This window comes from Diabrotica undecimpunctata, chromosome 3 (genome assembly GCF_040954645.1).
Source record: "Diabrotica undecimpunctata isolate CICGRU chromosome 3, icDiaUnde3, whole genome shotgun sequence".
NCBI classification, from domain to species: domain Eukaryota; kingdom Metazoa; phylum Arthropoda; class Insecta; order Coleoptera; family Chrysomelidae; genus Diabrotica; species Diabrotica undecimpunctata.
In genome coordinates, this window is record NC_092805.1 from 160041853 (window position 1) to 160067564 (window position 25712).

Sequence of the window (25712 nt, forward strand, 5' to 3'; positions counted from 1 at the left end):
AAAAGTTTCCCTTCAAGAAACAAGCAATCCAATAAACAACTGTCCAATAATATTTTCGCATTTTAGTTTCTATTATTCTGTGATTTTTTTTGAACAATAACCATTTTCAAAATTCTCAGAATTATTTTTTTAATGAACATTATATCTCTTTCATATCACTTATCATAGAAGTCAATTAAATACTCTCATGTCTTTATACTAGGAAATTTTGTGTTTCTGGTATTAGTTTTGACATAATAGTGATTCTTCATAAGTCATAATGTTTTTTGTTACTGTTTTGAAAACTATCTTCTATAAAAGTGGTTAGTGACAAGACTTAGTTCATACAGCTTCTATGAGGGTGAAATCCTTCTTGTTCAATAGGGATATTTTCAAGTATCCTGTGACTAAGAAGCTTTTCTAATAATTTATATACCATGCTGAGTAGGGCTATGGGGCCCTAGTTTTTTGGTGTATCATTTGGTTTGCCTGGTTTTGAAATTGCATTGACTTTGTTAGCTTAACCCCTTAACATACACATAAAGTTATGGTCAAAAAATGATCGAATTTTTTTTTTAGTAAAAATGTTTTGTTTTGGTTATAATTGAATAAAAAAAATATTTTCAGTGGCGTAAAACCTTTTCGTGGGGGGGGGGGATAGGGGTGTATGCAAATCCGTTAAAATTTAAAAATTTTGTTCAGACGAAATACTTTGAATAGGTAAATAGTAGTATGATTTATATGAACAATACAAATATTCCAACATATTTTATTGACACACACACACACACAATATTGTATTTTAGATGAATTATAATGAAATTTAGTAAAACAAAAAACATACACATTACTCTAATCTACCGAATATTAGATGCAAAATTTACTTACCAAACAATATAATAATATGTTGAAAATAAGGCACAAATTAGTTCAAATGCAAAAAACAATAAATATCGACTTCAGACGACTTTACACCGGCAAGACAGAAGGCTTGTATCAAAACAAAAGTTCGACAATAATATTGGTTATAAATGATGATGATTGCAAATTGCAAGTTATAAGATAACAAATATATTTTAAAGTAACTCAATACTGACTGAGTCATCTATTTTATAATAGAAAAATAATTTAGATATATGCTTACATATGTCTCTTTATACAAATATCCACTTTGCAAGGCTTGAAAAATTTTATGGATGAAATTTAACTGGCGCCCGTGTCCTAGACGAGCGCGTACAAAATTACCAGTAAGGCGCGCCCGTGTCTGAGACGGGCACGTACGTTAAGGGGTTAAATAAGAAAGGAATGTTGCCTGAGTAAAGTATATCAGTGTAGGTGTAGAACATCACAAGCCACTGTTTCATGTATGGACCAATGTGACCAATATGGACCAATTATTGCTGAATATTCCTTGCTGAGTCCATTTTGATCATTTATTTTAATGTCTCTAAGTATCTTTTTACCTTGGTAGTTTGTGTTTGGTCTGGTGGAGCTCTGAATACAGATACTATATGGTAGGCAACCTTGTTAGATGTTTTATTATCTCGGGATTCCAGTTGATTAGCTCCTCCAATTTTTCACTACCATGCCTGCTGGCTTGATTTTTTAAAGTCAAGGTTTTTGACAGTCTATCAGTTTTTGCCACATAGCTCTTGAGTTTGATGTAGGCCTTCATATTATGACAGGGTATGCTCAGACATCATCTTGATAAGAATTTTAGGAAAATATACCTATCTCTAATAGAACCAAGAAAAACTGAAGGTTAATGGTCACTTTTTTAATGAGAAGATAAAAAATATTTTAGGGGTAATGAGTGGACAAATACTGTGGACAGGACATGTGGTCCGCATGCATGAGAATAGAATCCCCAGAAAATTATTAAATGCAAGAATGCAGGAAAAAAGACCTGTTGGAAGACCTAAAAAGAGGTGGGAAGACGAAGTCGATGAGGATGCCAGAAACTGCCTGGGAACATGTTCATGGAAAAGAACAGAGGTAAATCGAAATGATTGGAGAAGCCTGTTAAAGGAGGCCAAGGCCCGATTTGGGCTGTAGTGCCATTGGATGGGTGGATGGAGTGGAAATTGTCTAAATTTTGATGAATGGTCTTGTTCTAATATTTAAAATCAAGATTATGGATTATTTAGATTGTTTTAAACTGTGATCTTTATGTATTTTATGAACAAATTGTTTCTTAAAAATAACTATGTATTTTTTTTCTTCTACTTCTAAATGTGGCTATCTTCTAGAGATGTTGGCGACCACATTGACCCAACTTTTTCTATTCACAGAAGCTCGAAATAGATCAGTTGACATTAGACCAGCCCATTTCCTAAGATTGTCAGCCAGAATATATGTCTATGTCCAGGGCCTCTCTTACCCTCAATCTTGCCCTGTACTTTTTTTACACCTATATTTTTACTTGAACAATAATTAGAACTGAAGAAATGTAGAGAGACTGCACAAAACATTTTTTGTTAAAAGAAGAAAGAGAGAATTAGTTTTTTCACTTTTTTTTCTCCTTTGCCAATAAACCTCATTGAATTCACTGAACATCATGATCAAAGATGTGTCATAATTCAAAGTCAAATGTTATGGGGTAGCTCAAAACAGGTGCACTCAATGTAGTTTCAAAATTTCTATATGTACTTGTCTTAGGTAAATATTCTGATGGACTACATACAAAAAAGAGTTCATCCCCAATTTGTGAGCTCAGAAATAAAACAACAATTCATCAAAAAGGTGATCAACTTGTACCTTTGGACTGAGGTGCTTACTTAATATAATTTTGATACTTTGAAATTATTGTCAGTTATTTAGCAATTGATCTAGTTTTGCCTGAAGGTAAATAACCTCGTAATTAAATTAAAATATAGATATCTATTAATTATATAGGTAAAATTAAGAAGTCAAGATTAATATGATATTACAAATTAAACTGTTTAATTTCTGATTGACCAATGGAACCAAAGTAACTCAACTTATTGCACATATCTCTAACATATGCGTTTTTATTTATAATATTTTAAGCAATAATTGAAAATAATATATAATAACATATACAATATATAATATTTATTTAAATCTGCAGAGGGCTATTCTAAAAGATTGATGCTGACATCAAATAGTTATAGAAGTAAAAATCTTAATATCTTGGTTATAATAAGGAATTCAAGAATTCCAACTAAGTTAAATTTCAAATTTAAGAATTTTAACATGAATTCATTTTCATTAGCTTAAAAAAATAAAAATTTACATTACTTAAATATTGTTATTGTATTGGTATATTTGAGTTTTATGCTACAGTCCTCTCTCTCTATAACGATATGCAAGAAACCGGGAATTTTCATCGTTATACAGAGAGAGACAAAATTCGGTACTGTAATAATAATAATACTGTACTAATTAACCTATTTTAATTTAAAAAAATTATCAAAACGAATATAAATGAATTAACATTGTATTGCACATAGATTTATTAACGAATAATATAAGCAATACAGTATAAAAAATGACTGTACAATTAAAACATGTGTACCGTACAATAAAAAAAATATGCTACTTTAAAATATATTTAGCCTACATTATCAAAAAAATATGTCACCTTGGTCTGTCTTCTTTTCCCTTTTCACAGAACTAACCTGACCTTGTCCTGAAGACGCATCGAATCCTCCACAAGACTCATATCGTCTTCCTGGTGGATGAAGAATCGATGCAGTACTTTTGCTACATCCAATGCCTGCTGAGGGGTCGGAGCTGGTTCTGCCTCTGCTTCCACTTCCGAGTCACTGTTTTCTTCTTCTTCTACACGAACTGCTTGCAGGATGTCCTCGTTAGAAAGTCCAGATGTTGTAGCTACATTTTCATCAACTTCTTCAAAATCTGTTAGCTCTTCCGGTCCGTAGGTTCAAACTGTCTGGCCTAAGTTCAAACTGTCTGGCCTAAACATCTAATGTCAGGTCATCTTCATCATCAGTCAATCCTTGATCTTCCAGTCATCCCGCGTGTTTGAAGGAATGTTTTATTGCATTGCTCGTCACCTCGTCCTAGGATTTACTATTCATTAGGATGGCGTCAAGAATGTTTAGTTTAAGATCGCCATTATTCTCAACCAATTCCATCAAAAGTCTTCTCCTGTAATGGCTTTTCAAACTCTTGATGACACTTTGGTCCATGGGCTGAAGGACACTCGTTGTGTTTGCTGGCAGAAAACAGAGTTCGATGTTTTGAAGGTCACGCAATACAGGATGAGCAGGACAATTGTCTACAAGCAAAAGAATTTTTTTCCCTTTAAGCTCGATATCCCGCTTTCTTATCGCTTCTTCAAAAATTTCCGAGGTCACCCACGCACTCTTGTTTGCTTTATGGGTAACCGGTAGATTTTTTATGTTTTTAAAGCAACGCGGGTTTTTCGACTTCCCTATCACTAACAATTTTTGCTTCACCGAACCTGTCATGTTAGCGGCCACTAAAACTGTAATGCGTTCCTTAGAGAGCTTTCCACCAACACACTTTTCCAATTTAAATTTTAAATTTAAAGTTCTGTTTGGTGTCATTTTAAAAAACAATCCAGTCTCATCCGCATTAAAAATGTCGTCTGACGCATATCGTGCCTTCAGTCCATGCCATATGTTTTCTAGCCAATCATCCGTTACGTTTTTGTTAATATCGCGAGCCTCTCCGCTGATTTGCCCGTAGTTGATCTTGTGCCGCAGCTTCCACTTGCTCAGCCAACCCTCAGATGCCTGAAATTCTCAATTCCAAGTTCAGTTGCAAAAAACTCAGCTTTTGTCCTGACCACAGGCCCAGAAAGTGGAATATGGTTCATACGCTGCTGCTGGAACCACTGAAGCATAGCGCGCTCTAAATCTTCGTGCTGAGGTTTCCGCAACTTCTTCCTGCTACCGCCCTCCATCTCTGCTTTAAGCCACTTTTTTCTGTCCTTCCATATCGTAGCCACAGTTGACTGAGACAGCCCCGTCCGGCGAACGACATCCGATTGCTTTTCACCTTTCTCTATTGCTCGAGTTATCAATAACTTTTCCTCCACTGAGAACACTTTACGATTTTTCAAAAACATGTTGACTGTTGACACACTAAGACACAACTCAAACAGGAAATGAAAGGTCGTCAATAGATGACAACATCTGTGTGATAACAGTTAGGTACGCCGCCCGAACAATAAATGTGAGTCACTTAATTCTCTGATAAGAAAGAGTAGAATGGGTGGCAAAACAACCGCTGGACAATGACCTTGCCACTCGTGACTCAGGTCACTCAGGACTCAGTTTAAACATAATAACACGTTTGTCATCAACTATTGAACGCTAAAAAGTTATCGCTATAAAGAGAGAACGATATCGGTATAGAGAAAGAATTAATACATTGTTCTTATGACGAACCAACCAACGTTTACTATTTTCATCGTTATAGAGGAATTATCATTATATAGGGAATCGTTATAGAGAGAGACTACTGTATTTCCAAGAATAAATTGCTTTAACCTTCATAAAGCATGAAATGTTTCATAAAGCCATCATGTGTGTTTTCAATGTCATCTGGGTCCCCAGATTCTATCACATTATGTTCAGAATTTCCTTCAAATTCCTGGATAGCCTCCACTTTATCACTGTCACTGTCATCTACAAAATTGTCTTCACTCGAATAACTACCTATAATCATATTTCTTGTTTCTTCATTCTTCGACTTCTTCTGAATTATTGAAGTTAAAATAATTTTTTCTGGTAGCCCTAAAAAAGAGCATTTTTCTGATCATTGAAACAATAAAAGTATAAAAACTTACATAAAAGATTGCGCATATGTATCAAATACTATAGAGGTTATAACTACTTGTTAATTAAGATTAACATGTAGGATTAACATTATTAAAATTGAGAAATAGATAAGGGCACAAGGCCTCAAATCTACAAATACAAGGATACTGAATACTGTAGGTGTCAGTATATACCACATACCACATACAAGCTATCAGAACAAGAAAAAACAAAATTTTATCTAAAAAATATAGATTCTTACAAAAATTGGTGGCAGTAGATGCTTAAACTATCTTAGAGATGTAATATACAACAAACAGTTTTCACCCAATAGTGGTTGCATTTCTAAACTTAATTAAAGAATTTGACACTGTGAAATACAGAATATTGTTTGATAAACTGTGTAACTAAGGCACAACATATACTGCCTATAAATTGATACAAACTTAGAAAAGAAATAACCAATATTTTATTTTTATATTATGTATTAATGAATTATTAAAACTATTGCTTGATGGTTGTATTTACTGATGATATTGCTGTGATAGCTATTACAGAAATGGCTATTAATTGATATTATTGATAGCTATTAATAACAGAAAGCAAACTTTATCAAATATAACTTTCATACAGATCTAAAAGTGTGTAATCTATCTAGTTTTTCAGAGATAAGTACAGCAATGGTTAAAAAAACTTTATAAAAATATGTATAAAAACAAAAATGTATAGCTGATAATATTCAATATCAAAGAGATTGGAGAATACCATTTTTTGAATGCACACTTCCTGCTGTACAATATTACAGAGAGATAATTCCAATCATGAATCAACTTGACCAAGAATTACAACTAATAATTCACAACCTAGAAAACCTAGAAATTACATAACAATAAAATAAGATCACAACTCACTAGAATTGTTTGCTCAAATTTTTGTTTGACTGGTTGCAGAAAATAGTTAGTGTATATTTAGATTTCCTGGGCAATATTTTCATTATATTCCCATCAATCTGTGAAAAAAATCATTGATTTCACATAAAAATCTTATACAGGTTTTTCAAGGTTCCAAAAGGTATATGTGGGTGATGACAATTACTTGAAGACATACAGCTGATTTTGCTTTCCTTTTTAACAATCATAAAAAGTGAAATAATAATTTTTTGCCTACATAATGTTTCTTATACATTTTACAGAAAAATTGTTCAAATAAAAGTTGTAGATTTTAAAAAGTTCTGTAATTTGTCAGTTTCTAAATTAAAATATATAAACAATTGACAGATAATTGAAACAAATTATTATTTTTGTAGTAATTTATCAATGTTAATAGCTTTAATTATTGTTAATGAGTTATTAAGTAAAGTATGCTAAATCTCAGCTAGAATGACAAATTTTTTTCAACATGTATGAAAGAAAGTTATTCAATTTGTTTATCCTGGAGAGTGATTATTTAACACATTGCCTGCTGTCTCAGTCTATGTGATTGAGAAAAAAATTACTCTGCATGCCGGAGAGGTCTATTTGACTGAGAATTTTAATGCAACTGTGGTGACATTGGCGTGAACAGAAAAAATTCTTCTGCATCATTCAATATGTTAAACAACTGTACCTGTCCAAACAGTGACTCTAAAGGTATTTAACAGAGCACAATAGATTCTTAGAGGCTTCAACTTTATCATCATCATTTTGGCTTTACAACCCTGTGTGGGTCCTAGCCTCCCCAAGAATTTTTCTCCAGTCGTCCCTATCCATCGCCTTCCTCTTCCAAGCACATATTTCCATATTTCTCATATCTTGATCTATGTTATCTAGGAATCTTGTTCTGGGTCTTCCTCTTCTTCTTTGACCAATAGGTCTATCAAGGAGCGTTTTTCTAGCTGGGTCGGTTTGCTCCATCCGCATTACATGGCCTACCCACCTCAGACGTCCTATCTTTATGTGTTTTACGATATCTGGTTCCTGGTATATCCTATAGAGTTCGAAGTTGTATCGTCTTCTCCAGACACCATTTTCATTTACCGCTCCATAGATGCGCCTTAGTATTTTTCTTTCGAAACATCCTAACATGCTTTCATTGCTTTTTGTTAAAGTCCAGGTTTCTGAACCATATGTTAGGACTGGGCGTATTATTGTTTTGTAGAGTTTTACTTTTGTATTTCTTGATATAACTGTAGATTTAAAAAGGAGATTAAGCCCAAAATAGCATCTATTAACCGTGCAAATTCTGCTGTTTATCTCTGCGGTAGTGTCATTTTCAGTATTGACAAGCGTTCCCAGGTATACAAATTCGTTAACTGCTTCGATGACGTCATTTTCTATAACAAGTGGCCATAGTGTTTGTGGTTGCGTACCTATTTTCATGTATTTTGTTTTATTGGTGTTTATTATTAAACCCATTTTTGTAGCCGCTTCCTTTAATGCTACGTACGCCTCTCGTGCTGCGTTTTCCGTTCTCCCAACAATATTGATATCATCAGCATATGCTAAAATTTGCACAGATTTGTTATATATTGAACCGGTAGTTGTGATTTGTGACGTACGTATTACTTTTTCCAGAGCTAGATTGAATAGTATACAGGAGAGTGGGTCTCCCTGACGTAGCCCGTTATTTGTTTTAAAAGGTTCAGAGAGTTCCCCCTGGATTCGTACTTTGCATTCAACTTTTTCAAGGGTTAGTTTGGTTAAACTTACCAACTGATTTGGTACTCCTAGGTCTATCATTGCTCTAAACAATTCTCTTCTATTTACAGAGTCGTAGGCTGCCTTGTAGTCTATAAATATGTGGTGCGTGTCTACACCGTATTCCAGTGTTTTCTCTAGAATTTGTCTTAGGGTTGAAATCTGATGAATTGTTGATTTACCACCTCTGAAACCAGCCTGGTATTGTCCTATTATTTGCTCTGCATATGGTGCCATACGATGGCATAGTATATTGGAGAATATTTTATACGCTGCATTTAGGAGCGTAATTCCTCGATGGTTAGAGCATTCAAAGATATCTCCCTTTTTGTGTATGGTGCAAAGTATTCCAATATTCCAATCATTGGGAAGGGACTTCTGTATCCATATTTCTTTTATAAGCTGCTGTAGCGCTATTATGATATCGTGGCCACCTTCTTTATATAATTCCGCTGGGAGATTATCTATTCCGGGTGATTTGTTTCTGGCTAGTTTGTTTACAGCGTCTTTAACTTCCAGAATCGTTGGTGGATCCTCCTCCCTCTCGTCTGCTCCGCTTACCTCGCAGCTTTCGTCTTCCGGGTTTTCTTCTTCCTCTATATTAAGTATCTGGTTAAAATATTCCGTCCATCGGTTTAGTACGTCTGTTCTTGTTGTTAAGAGATCGTCATTTAAACTTCTACATTGATTTGTGTTTGCCTTAAATTCTTTTCTGTTGATGTTAACTTTCTTATAGAATGTTCTGAATTCTTTCTCTCTGTTGAGGTTTTCTATATATTGAAGTTCCTTTTTTAAGTGGTTTCGTTTCTTCGTTCTGTTTATTTTCTTTTCTTCTCTTCTCTTTGTCTGGTAATTCTCTATACTTGTTCTAGTTCGGCGGGTAAGCATTTTTGCATAGGCTTCATTTTTTTTTCTGTGTTGCGTCTTTGCATTCATCGTCAAACCAGTGATTTTTTCGGGTACAAGTTTCTGTTCCTATTTCATCTTGTGCTGCTGACTCAATATCTTCCCTTATCCTGTTCCAGAATGAGTCTATATCTCTCTGGTCTTCTTCGCCTAGACTTTGATTTCTTAACCTATTGGTAACATTTTCCCAGTACTGTTTTGCAACCGTTGCATCTCTCAGCTTCTGTACATTCCATTTCTTTCTATTTATTTCTTTTTCTTTGTTGGAGTTTGAAATTCTAGCCCTTAGTGTTGAGATCACTAAACAATGGTCTGAGTCTATGTTTGCGCCTCTATAACTTCTGCAGTTTATTATGTCCGTTCCGTGTCTTGAATCTATTAAGATGTGATCAATCTGACTAGTTGTTCTTAAATCAGGGGAGGTCCAGGTTACCTTGTGTATATTCTTGTGTTCAAAATAGGTGCTAGCGACGGTCATGTTCAGTGCTGCTGCTAAGTTTATCAGTCGTAATCCATTATCGCTACGGATGTTGTGTAGGCTATGCCTTCCTATAGTCGGCATAAAAACATGCTCTCGTCCTATTCTTGCATTCATGTCACCTCGCACTATTTTAATGTCATTTCTGGGGCATCTTCTGTAGGCTTGTTCTAGGTCTTCGAAAAACTGTTCTTTAATGTCTTCTAGTTTGTCGTCGGTCGGGGCATGTGCATTAATTAAACTGTAATTAAAGAATTTACCTTTTAAGCGTAAATAGCACATTCTTTGACTGTAGGCTTTAAAATCAATAACTAGGCCTTTTGTTCTTTGGTTTACTATAAATCCCACTCCATCTATGTGTTGGTTTTCATTGCAGCTGTAATATATGGAGTGGGTTCTCTTCAACTTTAAGATGATATTAAAAAAATTTCAACATTTTATCAAAATTGTTATTAAAAAAACTGTTTGAAAAATAGCTGACTAAATGTTTAGCTTATAAACATTTATAATTTTAATATTTTTTATGACACGCTTGTAAGTAGAATCACAAATATGGTGAAAAAACAAAATCTTTAAAAAAAGAACCCTCTATGACCAATTGGACCCAAGATAGCATTTCAACTGAAAATTGAACATATTTTAAGTGAAGATCTAGATTTTATGATCCAATTTATAGATGGCATGAGAAGGTGTAAAAAGTTATAACCTGTTAAAGTGATCGTACTCATAAAATACCACCAGGTTAAAGTGGAGGGGAGATCTTTCCAAGCTCAGTTTTTTTTAGAATGGAACTTAAAATTGAAGCGTGATGTGAAAATTTGCAATGTCTGCCGTCTATGGCACACAGAATATTCATTTTTTTAAGCTGGGATAGGTCAAGAAAATAATATGAACTGGTCTATCCCAGAAAAATAAATTTTATAAAGTTATTAATAAATAAGTATTATTTCGTAAGAAATATTTAAACTTAAATAATTAATGTATATTATTTATGTAAATATATGATATTAATTATAAATTAATACTCCAATATGTTTATTTAAATTAAAATATGAAACAACTTATTTTTTAAGAAGTTTTTACACTTAAATCTTTCTAAAAAAAAAGACTGTTTTAAAGATATAACCTAATAACAAACAACTTGGTTATACATTTTAGCAGGATTTTTTAAACTAGTGTTTTTTGGAGTTGAATTTAAAGAGTGGAAGTCGAAATGTCAAACATTTAATTGTGGCTTAATCCCATAATATAATCATAGTATTTAAATTAGACATGCTACAAAAAAGTAATTTCAGAACCACGTTTTAGATTACCTTTTTGTTTAGTTTTTTGTTTTAAAAAAAGCTGAAAAATATAAACAATAAGCTAGGTTATGTATGTACACTTAAACTGAAATATATCTCAAAGCATTGATGTACAAAATCAATGTATTATTTATGATGCCAAAACAAGAAAAAAAATTATCTTCTACATTTACTTATTTTATATTCCTTTTGTACTGAAAGAAATCAGTGCTGCAAAAAATATCCATATATTTACCAAAACAAATATCAGATACCCTGTTTGACTTCATCTTTCATTGACAAAGACAAATTGGTGTTAAAACTCTATCAACACAGTTTATTTGTGGTTATGTATTGTAAGATTATATTTTCCTATATTTTTCCAAGGTAATTACAAATTTTTTATTTGAATCAAATAAAGTATCGCTATTATAAAAATAATACATATAAACATAGTGTAAACACAACCACCAAATGTATTACTTTTATAGTATGTATATTATTAAATGATTCGCTGTTCAAAATGTGAATAAACTTTTGAAACTATTTTCTATTAATCTTATAATTTAATAAATGTTTTTATGTTTCATATTCTAATTCTATTAGATTAAAAATAAATATGACCTTCAACAACAGAAGGACGCCCTAGTTAATTACTGTTCCAGTTAATATTTTTAAGGTAGCTTTACAAGGTAAAACCATAATATTGACATAATATGAAATATATTAATTATGTAGTAATAAATAATTACTACAGATGCAATGAAATGTAAATTGTAATGCCAGTGTTCTGCTAATAAAACACAATTAATTCTAGTTGTCCTGGCAGATATTAAATACAACAATTTGAGAATTGTTTTAATGTAAGTGCACGGGATAATTATTGCATCAGAAGACACGTACAACAATAATTTACAGCCACTCCATCAACTTCAAAATAGTCTGTTAAAAAATCAATTTAATATAGAAATACTTATCTATTCACACTTGTACAATTATTTACATATGTGCCTATAATTTAGTATTAGAAATAGTTAATAAGAGAATAAACAAAAAAAAACAAAATAATTCTATAAAAAATGCATGTATACATAAAATATCGAATACCTCGTAAATACTTATATACATATATACAAAAAAAAATGCAAGTAGTTTACCCTATATTCTTCTTCTTCGTCTAGCCATTCACGTCCACACCTGAACATAACCCTCTTCAAGTCTTCCTTTCCATTGTTTTTTATTGTACGCTACTTGTAGCCAATTTTTCCCGGAAGTCCTTTTCAGATCATCTGTCCATCTCATAGGAGGTCTGCCTCTGGGTCTTTTGTTGGTATGGTCTCCAGGTTAAAATTGATCTGTGCCATTTGTTTAGATCGCTCCTAGCTACATGTCCAGCTTATTCCCATTTCAACTTTAATGATTTACCCTATATATGACACGATAAATGTATATACATAAAATACACAAGAAGATCATAACTGAAATGTACTGTATGTTGAGTACTTAAAAAACAAATGAGCATTAAATCTGAGATATTTCTTGTTAATTAATACTAATCGCAAACCATATCTAAATCGTTCTCATCCTCTGAATCAGCTTCTGTATTAATTATCACCAATTGAATATCTTCCTGTAAATTGTCCACCGTAAACATTTTTTCATCTACTTCCTTGATGTGGTACATAATTATGCCACTGCTCTTTAGATACGCGTTGGTAAACTTCTTTTACCATCCGTTCTACCGTTTTTTTTTTTCTTTAAAATGGGCGTTGTTTGAAGCCACATACTTTTTCACTTGACTCCACACCATCTCAATCGGGTTCAGCTCGCAATGGTACGGCGGCAGTCTCAAAATCTGAACGCCATATTTTCTCGCATTTTTTTCAATTTTGTACTTGTCATACTCGTCTCTAAATGCGGTCGCTGTATCCAGTAATTCACTTTTTAGGTAATCTTCCTAGAAGAAAATGTTCTTTTCGATTAGCCAATCATTGATTTGCTTTTTGCTCCACAATTTTTTCGGGAAATCAAATTTGCAGGAGTGGTATGAAGCGTTATCCAAAACGACAACGTTTTCTTTGTCTTTCGGCAAGTTTGGAATTAACATCTTCTCAAACCATTCTTCATATAGATTTCTCTATTTCGTCTATTTCGTCGTGTTAACCAGCGGTTCCCTTTTTGGCCAAGAAAGTTAATTCGGTCCATACTACAAAACCAGTTTCGCTTCCAGCATGAACAAGAACAAACCGAGGACCTCTTTGGGTTGGAGATTTCAGTCCAGTAGAGAGCGCTTTTATGAAGGCATCTCGTGGATTCTTGATCGTTGTGTCCCTCCATTCATTTTTGACTGAAGCACCGACGACGTTAGTCAAAGATTCATCGGTATAAACAAGGTTTACATTATCCTTCTTCCTCAATGTTTTTATTTGTCGGAGGTACTTGTGTCTCCAAGATATGATATCTTTTCTTTCCATCATTATCGAATCTCGACCTCTTTTACCATATTCAAAACCCATGTCATTTAGTTGCCTACGAAATGTGGTTTTTGAAAAAGTTGGTAGGTCCTCACCGTCCTTCACTCTGTTCATTATGCTGTCGACGATTGGTGGTATGTTTTCCAACAAAAAAATCATGGACAATCTTCCTTATTCGAGATTTCACTTCATCGTAAGTATTCTCACGTGATTGGACTGGAAACTGTTTTTCTTCCTTTTATGTACCGGTTTCAGTTCGCCTTGTTGGGCCTCTTCGCGGATGTCATAAATTTTGCAAACACTCACACTGCACATTTTCGAAGCTTTTTCCACAGTTATAGTCAAGCTGTCACCATTTTTTAAGTTTAAATGATAGTTAATACATTTAACACCACACGTTTTACTTGACACTAAGAGTCATACTCTGTTTGAAATCCACGACAGATACTGACAACGGCTCCATGATGTAGGTACTTTCATACTCTTGCGAATATGAAAGAACTGAGCTTTCATAGTTTTTGCCATCAAGTTTTTGGTCTAATGGCCAGTACCCAAATCGACAATGAGACATGTTGCCTTTGCGTGGACAATGGGGATTAAAACTGATTCGCTTCTGTTAATGACTTTATAATGATCTTTATTTCCCAAAAAATGTGTTTACAATGGAAGCTATTGAAAATTGATAAATATATATTAGCTATCGACAATGAGTTTTTGAAATATTTTACTTTTTTTATAGTATTTTTATGTCTTATTGTTTAGTTGGACAATGTATCTCTCCTATTTATACGTCGATGATTGAATCGTACTTTAGTTGAAACAATAATGATAGTCTTTTTTAAAACCGTAGGCAATTGTTGTACGCGCATATATTCCAGTGCTATGATTCTTAAATCCTGTCCTAATGCGCCGCTCGGGGCAAACCGGCAACGTAGTCGGCCGTTCTCCCTAAGAAATGCATTGCCTATCATACCTGCACTGCATTCTAACTCTGGCTTCTACTATAAATTTAGATAATAGAAGATGTCTTTTCATTTCCAAATACTCTTCGTCTGATGATTATTCGTCTCTTAAGATTTTTATTCGTGTTGATGTCCTCTTCATCGGTAATTTCGTGTATTTCAAGAGGGATATACGACATCAATTACATCTACAATAAAAGTCAAATAAAATAGAACCAAAACATAAATGTCATGAACATATATGAAAAATGATGATATATAGAAAAAAATATATTTACCGTTCACATTGTTTAGAATTTCGTCGACAGCTTCTTCCAAAGTATCTTCCAACTCTTCCTGGTTTAGGAATCTTTTGAAAATAATAGTCACTAACTGAAACCTCTTAACACAAAACTTCAAACTAACCTGCTTGTCAAAGTGCAAATTCACAACTGAATATATGCCAGAATATTGTCTCGAGAAGGGGGTTAAATAAATTCGGAGAAATTTGGTAGTAAAATTTCATGGGGCCGACTTCATATGGGGGCCAACATTGGCCCCAACAGCGTTCGTCCAATGTGTGAACCGACAAAACTGTGTTGGAGCCAATGTTGGCGCCAAAGTTTTTATGCCTTGCTCCAACGTTGGGAGTTTTCCGTGGACTGTCGGTTTTTGCGTACACATCAAAGGGATTGGCGCCAGTATTGGTGCGGCCGTTGATGCAGACCACACATTGGCGCTACAGCAGTGTTCCAATCGGCGTATAATTAGGCTATTTGCGCATAATTTAGTTGTTGGCGCGTAATATTCGCATCCAGCATAAAATTAGGTACCTAATTTTGTACAATCTAGCAAAACAAAAAAAAAATAAACCATTGACAAGCCACAGTTTATAAAAAGAATCCTCGTCTTTTTTTTTCTTTTAAAACACTTGTGCTGCCATTTTACACAGCATTCTTTTTCGAAAATAAAAATTACTTTATCGAAGAAAATTTCCATTCCATGACGGCATTAAAAAACAAATTTACAACATGTAAAAATCGATCTTCGGCCACCTGAGTCACCTCCGTTGAGTTGTTTAGAATTAACACTCCGCTGCATGTCGGTGGTCTATCAGAACTATGTTTATGCTCAAAAGGCTATTTCTTACATAAATAAATAATATACATATCTGGTTTTTTTCAGTACCTTTCAGGCACCAAAAAAAATCTATTTAAAAAAATTATCAAAATATCATACAAAAGTATATGCTTTTAATTTTGAAATATAGATTATTTTGTCGTAATAGACCAACGGCGTATGGTAATGTAACTTTTAAAATATGTACTTCCATATATCGGCTGTGGATTAAAGTCACGTTTGATGCAGAATATAGTCAAAATAGAAGGCTAAGAAATTTGGGAATTGAGTTAATAAAAGAATAAATGGAATTCAGAGCCTCGACGTCAGGTTTACACTCATATTATTCAGTCTGCAGTTGCCAAATACGGCATCTCTAAAGATCTAGTAGCTTTAAGTAACGCTGTAGACAAAATGACATAAAATTCGCATTTTTTGTAGCAAAATATAATCATACGCGCACCTATTATCACGACAGTCGCAGCCGCTGCAATTTCCATGTCAGACATGTTGACGTTTGCTCTAGAGGGAACAGACTGATATCAGCCCAATACTCAACCCAATGTGTGGATGCCTCACCGAACGTGGAAACACAGTTGACCAAACGTTGGATCATATGTGTGGAGCCGGCCCAATGTTTGTACCGACAAAACTGTGTTGGAGCCAATGTTGGCGCCAACGTTTTTAGGACTTGCTCCAACGTTGGGAGTTTTCCGTGGACTGTCGGTTTTTGCGTACACATCAAAGGGATTGACGCCAATATTGGTGTTGCCGTTTTAGAAATATTTATTTGTTTATACCTTAACAAAAGGTTCGTCCTCGGTTTAATTGTAAATTCCACGAAAATATGTATCTAAAATTCCAGAACCACTTAAGAGGACTATAACTGAGTCAATAATGGAACAAAAACCAGATTAAGATTATTATTTTCGTTTTGAAAACGAAAGGGTTTGTTTCAGTCAATGGTGCAAACACGCAACCGTAAATATAAATCGTAATCAGAGGAAAATCTAAGATATTTAAAAAGTATTATATATACCTATAGTCGGTTCGCTATTTTTACGCGGGTTTCGGATTAAAAATTTTATTGTAAGTACCCAGTTTTAATTACCTGCTCTTTGGGGAAATATCAACTGGTCAAATGAAATGAAAAATAATCCATAACTTTTTTTAATTAAATAATAATGGAAAATCTTTTATATAATTGACAGTATAATAAGGAGAATTACTTCATTAATGGAGTCTAATGTGGCTAATATAAACCTAATAATAATTTTATATTACACTTCACACAGAAAATATGGTCTATGTATATTTGTTCCATGGAGAGAATTTCTAATGAAAAATAAAAAAATTTAACTTGCCAACAAAAATGAAAATCAGTCATTATCATCAAAAATATCATAATCGTCATCATCATCACTGTCATCACCATTAATTGTTATTATGATTGGACTTATTTCGTTTATTTTATTTTCACGAGTCCACCAATCTTCTATTAGTTTCTCGCACTTGAATATACAGTTGCACCACACTTCTGGAGTTACAATTGAAAGTGGCTTTCGCCAAGTTTCCCGAACTGCGTCTCGCTATAACCGTTAGGCCGAATATGGTTGTCATAATATTGTTTTGCTATTCCCCATATATATTCTTTCAATAATCTGATCCACAACAAAGGTATTTGGTTTTGCGTGGATATTTGCCAAGCGTAATAATTCTGATTTTAAAATATGTTGTGTAAATGGTATATGTTCCTTTGTCAACCATTCTTTAAGTTTATTAACAGTCCAAGAATTCGTTGGACTTTTGTTTAATACTTCAGAATGGTAAGGTGCATTGTCTAAAATAATTACGCTTGGCTCACTTAAACCTGGGAGAAGTTTTTATGTAACCATTTTACGAACATTTCTGTGTTCATATTATCGTGATAGTCACTTGATTTTGATTTAGATGAAAATATTAAATCAGCACCTTCTATAAAACCCGATTTCCCTCCTACATGTAAAATTATGTGTCGCTTCCCTTCTCCATCAGTATGTTTGATAGACTTTACGTTATCATCTTGCCATATTCTCCTGGTTGCACCCCTAGAAAATATCCATGATTCGTCTAAATACATATATAAAATTTGCCCTTTCTTCTTTTAATTTAGAATATTTTCTTAGAAAGTTAATTCTTTTATGCACAACAGAACTTCTTTCACAAAGGGCTTTTCTGTTATCCTCGTTTTGAAATTTGAAACCCAAATTATGTATCACTTGCCACAGACTTGTTCTGCCAATTTCGTCAAATTTTCTATCTTTTAATTCCGAGAGAATTGTATTTAAGGTCACATGTTCCTTGTTGGCTCGCATTCGATAAATGGTATCACGAATTTCAAATTTTTTTCCATCTGGAATATCTTTCGTTTTCAATGATAGGCGAGTTTTTCGGTGATCTTCTTTCGGCCGTTCATTATTGCTATTTTGTAATACTACTCTTAGTTTGGTTTCACTAATTCCTAGAGCATCACATACGCGTTGTTGAACAGACATTACCGATTTTAAAGGACCACCATTTTCTTTTTCATCCTTAAAATACTTATGTACACTACAAATTAGACTATGTACATCTAACACACGTCTAGGCATTTTTAAATATTTCCACCAAACATACAATGTCAACACTGGCAAAGAATCAATTCAACTGCAATATTGTAACAAATTTATACCTACATACCCTAATGTTATTTTAATGTATTTTAAAATATGACCATTAATGCAGTTTTTACCTAATTTTCTGGGAAGTCGTTTACTGCAACTGGTTATCAATAAGTTATTAGCATAATTTTGTTAATCCGAAACCCGCGTAAATATAGCGAACCGACTTTATATACAATGTGTCATTATTTTAGATTATGATTGTCATAAAATAGTAAAAAATATTCTAATTCCGCTGTATATCGTGTTGAAAGAACCATGAAATTCAGACTTAATTTTTTTTTCATTTTCATTAAGGCTTTGCATTGAAAAAGGGGTAATCCAGTTAGGCTGCAATTTTTTTCGTCTACCAGTAAAAAGTAGATTTTACAATTATAATTATTTACAATTTATTGTAAATTTAAGTGTAAATGACAACTCTTGAGAAACTCTTTCTAGTTTTTACAATAAAAACCATCCTAAAAATATCGGTAATTTTTTTTATAAATTATGTAATTATATAAATTGTTTAAACACTTAAACATTAAATTTCTTACCAAAATGCGTATTCGTCATGTGTGTGATGACAAGGGTACATAAAAATTAAAAAAAATCCATCAACAACAACCGGAGATATAATTTACATCTCGAATTTGAAGCTGATATTTAATTTTTGGTAGCGCGGATTTTAAATTTCCCCTTCACTACTCCAAGTTGACCGAATTGGAGCTTTACATTTTGAAGCTTTTTAGAGTCCCTTCAAAGGCCATCTTTTTGAAACTTTTTACATCAAAACTTCAGCCCTCGATCTTTCAAATGCTGCTAATTAGATTTCTTCATTATTGTAAACAAACCAGCTATACCTTTTTAAAAAAGGGACTAAATTCGTTCCTAAATTATCGTAGGATCACTTTTTTTTAACGTAGAAAAAATGCCAGCTTTTTGAATACAAAAAATACATTACAGCTTGGGAAAACCGGAAAAATATGTAATTATCGGTCGTGTGACCTATATATTTTTTTTAAAAACCGACACTGATGTAAACTTAATTTTTTATTTTATATAATAAAGTGATTAATACTAAAACTAGATATTGGACACAACTATGTAAACTGAATAAATACATTATTTTTGAATAGTTATGTTAAATGTACAATGGACTACCTAAGCTCTGACGTCACAATGGGCGGGGGTTTTAAAAACCTTTCCAAACATTTCTATTTTGTGTGTATTTGTCCCATAAAAAGTTGGAAATATTGGTTTTTTAATTGTTTGTAGAATAAATAAGGACTTTTGGTTATGAACCTTCATTCTGTGCAATTGGTATTATTTGTTGTTCGTGAATTTGTGAGGTAAGCAAATCAAAGTATTAAGATATTTACTATAAATGTTGATATTTTAAGGTTATGTTATTGTATGATTAAAACTTTAATTATTTTTTTTACTGCATTTCAAGGTAGGATCTCGTTGTGGCTACAGAAAGTGTAGGTTTAAATATAAATATCTCGAAAAAAAAAAAAAATCATGATCAATTTGGTACCCAACCAGAACATCAGTATTGGTGGAAAAGAAATAGAACTCGTAGATAGATATAAATACCTGGGACATGAAATTATGATTGGCGGGGATAACCAGACTCATGAACTGAAGAGAAGAATCGGCCTTGGGTGGGCAGCATTTGGAAAACTGAGAGAAACTTTTAAAAGTGAGCTGCCCACATGCCTAAAGAGAAAGGTATTTGATCAGTGCGTCCTCCCAGTCTTGACGTACGGAGCAGAAACACTTACCTTAACAAAAGCAGCAGCTACCAAACTGAGAGTCACGCAGAGAAGAATGGAGCGGTCCATGTTAGGAATAACTCTGCGAGACAGAATAACCAACGAAGACATCAGGAGAAGAACCTGAGTGACTGACATCATCGAGAAGATAGCCAGACTAAAATGGAGATGGGCAGGACACATAGCCAGAATGACAGATGGGCGATGGACAAAGAGGTAATTGGAATGGAGGCCAAGGGAAGACAAGAGAAGCGTCGGTCGACCACCTACAAGATGGACTGACGATTTAAGAAGACTCAATAAAAACTGGATGAGAGCGGCGCAAGATAGACGGGGTTGGAAACATAAGGAAGAGGCCTATGTTCAGCAGTGGACTCTTGAGGCTGGATGATGATGATGATTTCAAGGTATTTTGTTGTTGTTTTTATCAGGGTTATTTTAAAATAAATCAATAAATCATTGAATTTCTTTACGAAGTTGAAAAATATTTAAATGAATGTTTTATTCTTTTTTCATTGACCCTGTTTGAGTTGTAATATAACATTCTGTAGAAACCTTTCCATCAAAATGCCATAATGAGTGTTTAAAAAAAATGTTTTTTGGATGTTGTAATAGTTTTTGAGTTATTATTTTTTAGATCTGGGCATATAATGCGTAGTAAACATGTATTAAAAATATCCAGTATTACTAATTTTTTTCAGTAATGCCAACAAAACCATTATTAACTATTTAAACTACGAGAAAACGAATATATTTAGTCTTTTAGGGGATAAAAACTAAAAAACTAGCTCTTAAAGAAGAATAAAACAATAATTTAAATATTTTTTAACGTCGTAAATGAATTAAATGATTTATTGATCAATTTTGATACGCCGATAAAAACAACAACATACCTTGAAATACAGTAAAAACTAATTAAAGTTTCAATCAAACAATAACATAACCTTAAAACATGAACATTGATAGTAAATATCTTAATACTTTGATATTCTTACCTCACAAATTCACGAACAACAAATAATACCAATCGCACAGAATGAATGTTCATAACCGAAAGTTATTATCTATTCTTCAAACAATTAAAAAAACCAATATTTCCAACTTCTTATAGGACAAATACACCCGAATTAGAAATGTTTGGAAAGGTTTTTAAAACCCCCGCCCATTGTGACGTCAGAGCTTAGGTAGTCCATTGTTCCATCAAAAAACCATTTTGTAGGTTATTTTGAAAGTTCATGTTTGTGAAAAGTTCGAAGATGATGCTAAAGGCATGCGAATATAACATTTAAACACTCATATTTCGTTCAATTTTTAGTCTATAGAAATAAAGAAAGAAAACGTCACTATTTCGTACAGTTAATTTCTTATCAGTAGTAATATCCCTAGGACATTGATAACAGACGAGATAATTTCATGACAATCGAAAGCTCGTTCCTAGTACCAAGCAACGAGTTTGAGAAATTTGTCATGAAATTATGAGGCATTCATCAATGTCCGAGGGATATTCGGCGGATAATTTTTCGAAAAAAAAATCATAACTCAACATAACGAAACATTTATTTATTAAAAGTACAGTTAGTGAAAGTCATCATCATCATCACTGGTACAACCCTTTTTGGGTCTTGGCCTGTTCTAGGATTCTTCTCCATTCCGATCTGTTTCGTACTTTTTTTCTCCAGTTTTTTATTTTTAAGGTTGTTATATCATTTTCTATTTGTTCTAAGTATCTCAGTTTCGGTCTTCCTCTTGTTCTTTTTCCTACTGGCATCTGTTTGAATATTTTGTTTGGTATTTCGCCTTCTTCCATTCTTTCTACATGTCCTATCCAACGCAGCCGTCCTATTTTGATGAATGTTATAATATCCGGATCCTGGTATATTTTGTATAGTTCAGAGTTGTATCGTCTTCGCCATATTCCGTTTTCTTTTGTGCCCTTATATATGTGTCGCAAGATTTTTCTTTCGAAGGTGGCTAACAACGTTTCCTCTCTTTTAGTAAGTGTCCAGGTTTCTGAGCCATATGTGAGTACCGGTCTTATTAGGGTTTTATATATTTGGCATTTTGTTTTTCTTGCGACGTTATCTGATCTTAGGTGTCTAGTTAAGCCATGGTAACATTTATTTGCAATAAATATTCGCCTCTTCACTTCCTCCGTAGCGTTATTATCAGACGTGACTAGGGATCCCAAGTATATAAAGTTTTTTACCTCCTCTATGTTGTATTCTCCTATTGTTATATTTTGTGGCTGCCTTATTTCTGCGTTTTTTCTTACCTGCATATATTTTGTTTTGGTCTGATTGATTTTAAGACCACTATTTTGTGCAGCTCGTTCTATTTGGTTGTATGCCTCTATCATTTCTCTTCTTGATCTTGCGATTATGACAACATCATCTGCAAATGCTAGTATTTGCACGCTTTTATTAATGATTGTTCCTCGTGTATTGACTGTTGTGTCCCTCAGTATTTTCTCGAGCACGATGTTGAACAAGATGCATGATAGAGCGTCTCCCTGGCGTAGTCCCTTTTTCACATCTATTGTTTCCGTTAATTCATTTTGTATCCGGATTCTACTTTCTACTTTTAGAGATTCTTTTATCAGTTCTATTAGTTGTGTTGGTATATTAAATTCTTTCATTGCTTTTATTAAGAATTCTCGGTTTATATTGTCATTGTCAGTTAGTGAAAGTACAATTATTAAAATTTAAGTTAACATTAGATTCGTTGCTGTTCTCTACTATAGAAGATCGATTACCACGCACAATATTTATAATCTTGTTGTGGTGTTCTTGAAACGTGACATTTTGAAATTTATTTGGATGAAGTTGTCAAACTCGATCGTGTTGTCATAGGGATTGAAAATTGCACTGAATGTAATTATCAGTCTAATGTTGACATGATTGGGTGAAATTGTTCCACATGACACAAAATGACGAAATTTGAATGGTTGTTAGAACAGTCGAAAAATTATCAAATTGAATAAATCGCTGTATTTCAATAAAGTGATGCGTGGTATCTCTAGAATTTTAAAAATTCATGAGTTTGTAATTAAAATTATTGCTGCAATAAAATAATCCGTGAAGTGGCGGATGAACTTAATATTCCTAAAACTACAGTGAGCAATATAATTAAGCATTATCGGAACACAGGAAGTATTTTTGATTAAAAACGTAAACGTCCGAGACGTCCAAAAACTACTTTCTGATAGGAGAATATAAGTAAAAGTTTGGAAAAAAGGTTGAAGAAGTACTCAGCTGAAGGCAAGTTACAGCTGAATGGAATCATGAAATTGGATTAATTTTATTAACATATATAGATCCGGATTAAAGTTTTATTAAGGTTGAATTATAGGTAACAGTTTAAAAGTGTAATCGTATTATAAATTACATTTAAATTATATTTTCTTAGAGACAAAGGAAAAGCCGCTTTTAACCGCAAAACAAAAACAAGCCAGGCTCATGTGGGCAAAATCTAAACTTTTTTGGTGTAACGATTATATTTTGCCTACCTCAGGGTAAGAATATGGGGTAGAAAATTGGGGACTGAAACTATGGGGGGAAGATAGGGCAAGCAAAATAAACACTACTATAGTTGAGCCGCTGAAAAGATGGAATGATCATGTGAATGGCACGCACTCTTAAATATTCCTCTTCCTATGTTATCACTTTTCCCACGTTTACACCGCTCAACAAAAACGAACTAACAATGTTGCTATAATATATTTATACCGTTTTTTAGAGGTTATTGATTTACATTAATTTTAAACATTTTCACAAAATTCACCAGCCGGCGAAAGTGAAACACAAATCATGATACATAAAACATTTAAGTTATAGTATCATAACACAAATAATGACGGTGTAAACAGTTTCCCATAAGGTCTAGTTTGGAGCGCCTGTCGATGCTTGCATTGAGTGATCATGCGACCTTGGATTCCATGTTTTCAGCGGCCAGGGTATAGTGCGTACGACACTCAGTTGGTTGTTGGAGAGCTGGGGTCGTGGATAAGTGAAATAAATTGGTCGGATGGGGGCAGCTACAAAAAAAATGAAAGGGTACTTACATAAATCTCCTGGACAAAATGAAATAAGATATGGCAGACAAGGTTACCTCTAGCTATTTAAATTTGGACGCCGCTTCGAAGAAAACTTCCTGCTGGAAAAAGAAAGAAAATTTCTTCTTCCCTAAAATCAAAAATACATACAAGGGTTAGGAGATTTTCTAAACTAAAATAAACAAAGGATCAGAGAAACAAATCAAACGTTTATTTTTGTCTCATACAAACAGTTATCTTCTATTCTCATACTTTATTGCATCCATTTCGGCGACATGTCTTTCTTCGATGTCTCTGTTAATCGTCTCGTTTCACAACCGTGTAAATAAAAGCATGCTTTTTACCACAGTTTCTTGGGTTGTAGTGCTAGAGAGAGCCTATCAGCTGAGCCAAAACAAAAAATAATCCTCCTTATTGCTTCCACTAGATTAAGCTTGACCGTTCAACTGGGCCCGGACTACCTCCTTCTAATTTTTTAAACTGTTTTGAAATTAATAATACTCATAATTTTGTCTAATTACCTATTTAGTTGTCGAGACAGATACATTGTTACCTAAAGAAGTGAAAGTGGTTCCATTTAGAAATTATATAGTAAATAATAAATATTTGAAAACTGATGCACATATTCCTCCCGCGATTAGAGCTATAAGTACTAATTTTATAAATCGCACCACTAATAGACGTAAATCCTTTCATTTTAATTTCATGAATGTTTTTATTCGCCACATCTCAACATTTTCCATTTTAGAATATTTATCATCAAACTGTAATCTACGTTAAAAACCAATTTGTCAGTAAAAAAAAGTAACAAAAATAAACAAAAGAAAATATAAGACATAAGAAAAACCAATAGGTACTGTGACCTCAAAATATCTTGTTATACATTATTTTGTAATAAAATTTTGTCTTCGATTTGATTGTTATGAATCATTTACAGGACGATTATTTGTTACGTGTATGTACCCTTGCTAAGTTGTGAATTAATTATTCAATAAATAATATTACTCTGGTATACTCGTATTATTCTAATTACCCCATAACCGCACTGAGTAGAAGACCGCCCGATCGCTTTATTGTATAGACCCAAGACTTTTCACCACAGGGGGTTTTAAGGAGGTATAAATATAAAATCTAGTACAAGAGATGACGTTTAGAATATTCTTCGTGAATAGATTTTGCTTTCGTAAAGAAAGATATTTTTGAAATAGAGATTCCACTGAATTTTACCGTTAGGATTTTCGAGGATAAGCCTTAAGGCCGGCAGTTCCTCGCGATTCTGGGCATAGTTAAATTCCAATGTAAAAGTTATATCAAATAACGCAAAAACTATGGCAGATATTGAGATGATTCTTTTTTATATGAAAGGTCGTAAAAAGTTCTAGTGCACTATTTGGTTGTAAATTAATAAATTGTTTAAACAATTTTTTTTTTCAAATATTGTTGGTTAAAATAAACGTAAAAATTTTTTTTTTAAATAGGGCACTACATAATTTGACTCACTTTCCGAATCTGTTTGTATTTTTAACATAAAGTGTAACACAAAGCAGCTATTTGGTATAAACTTTTTAAAAAATCT

The 25712-nt window shown here is 33.2% G+C and overlaps 1 protein-coding gene across 3 annotated transcripts in view; it reads left to right on the forward strand.

The window, feature by feature from the left end:
* Positions 1-25712, forward strand: part of LOC140437682 (E3 ubiquitin-protein ligase TRIM33-like) — a 60114-nt gene that overhangs the window by 661 nt on the left and 33741 nt on the right. The gene's annotated exons all lie outside the window — the stretch shown is intronic.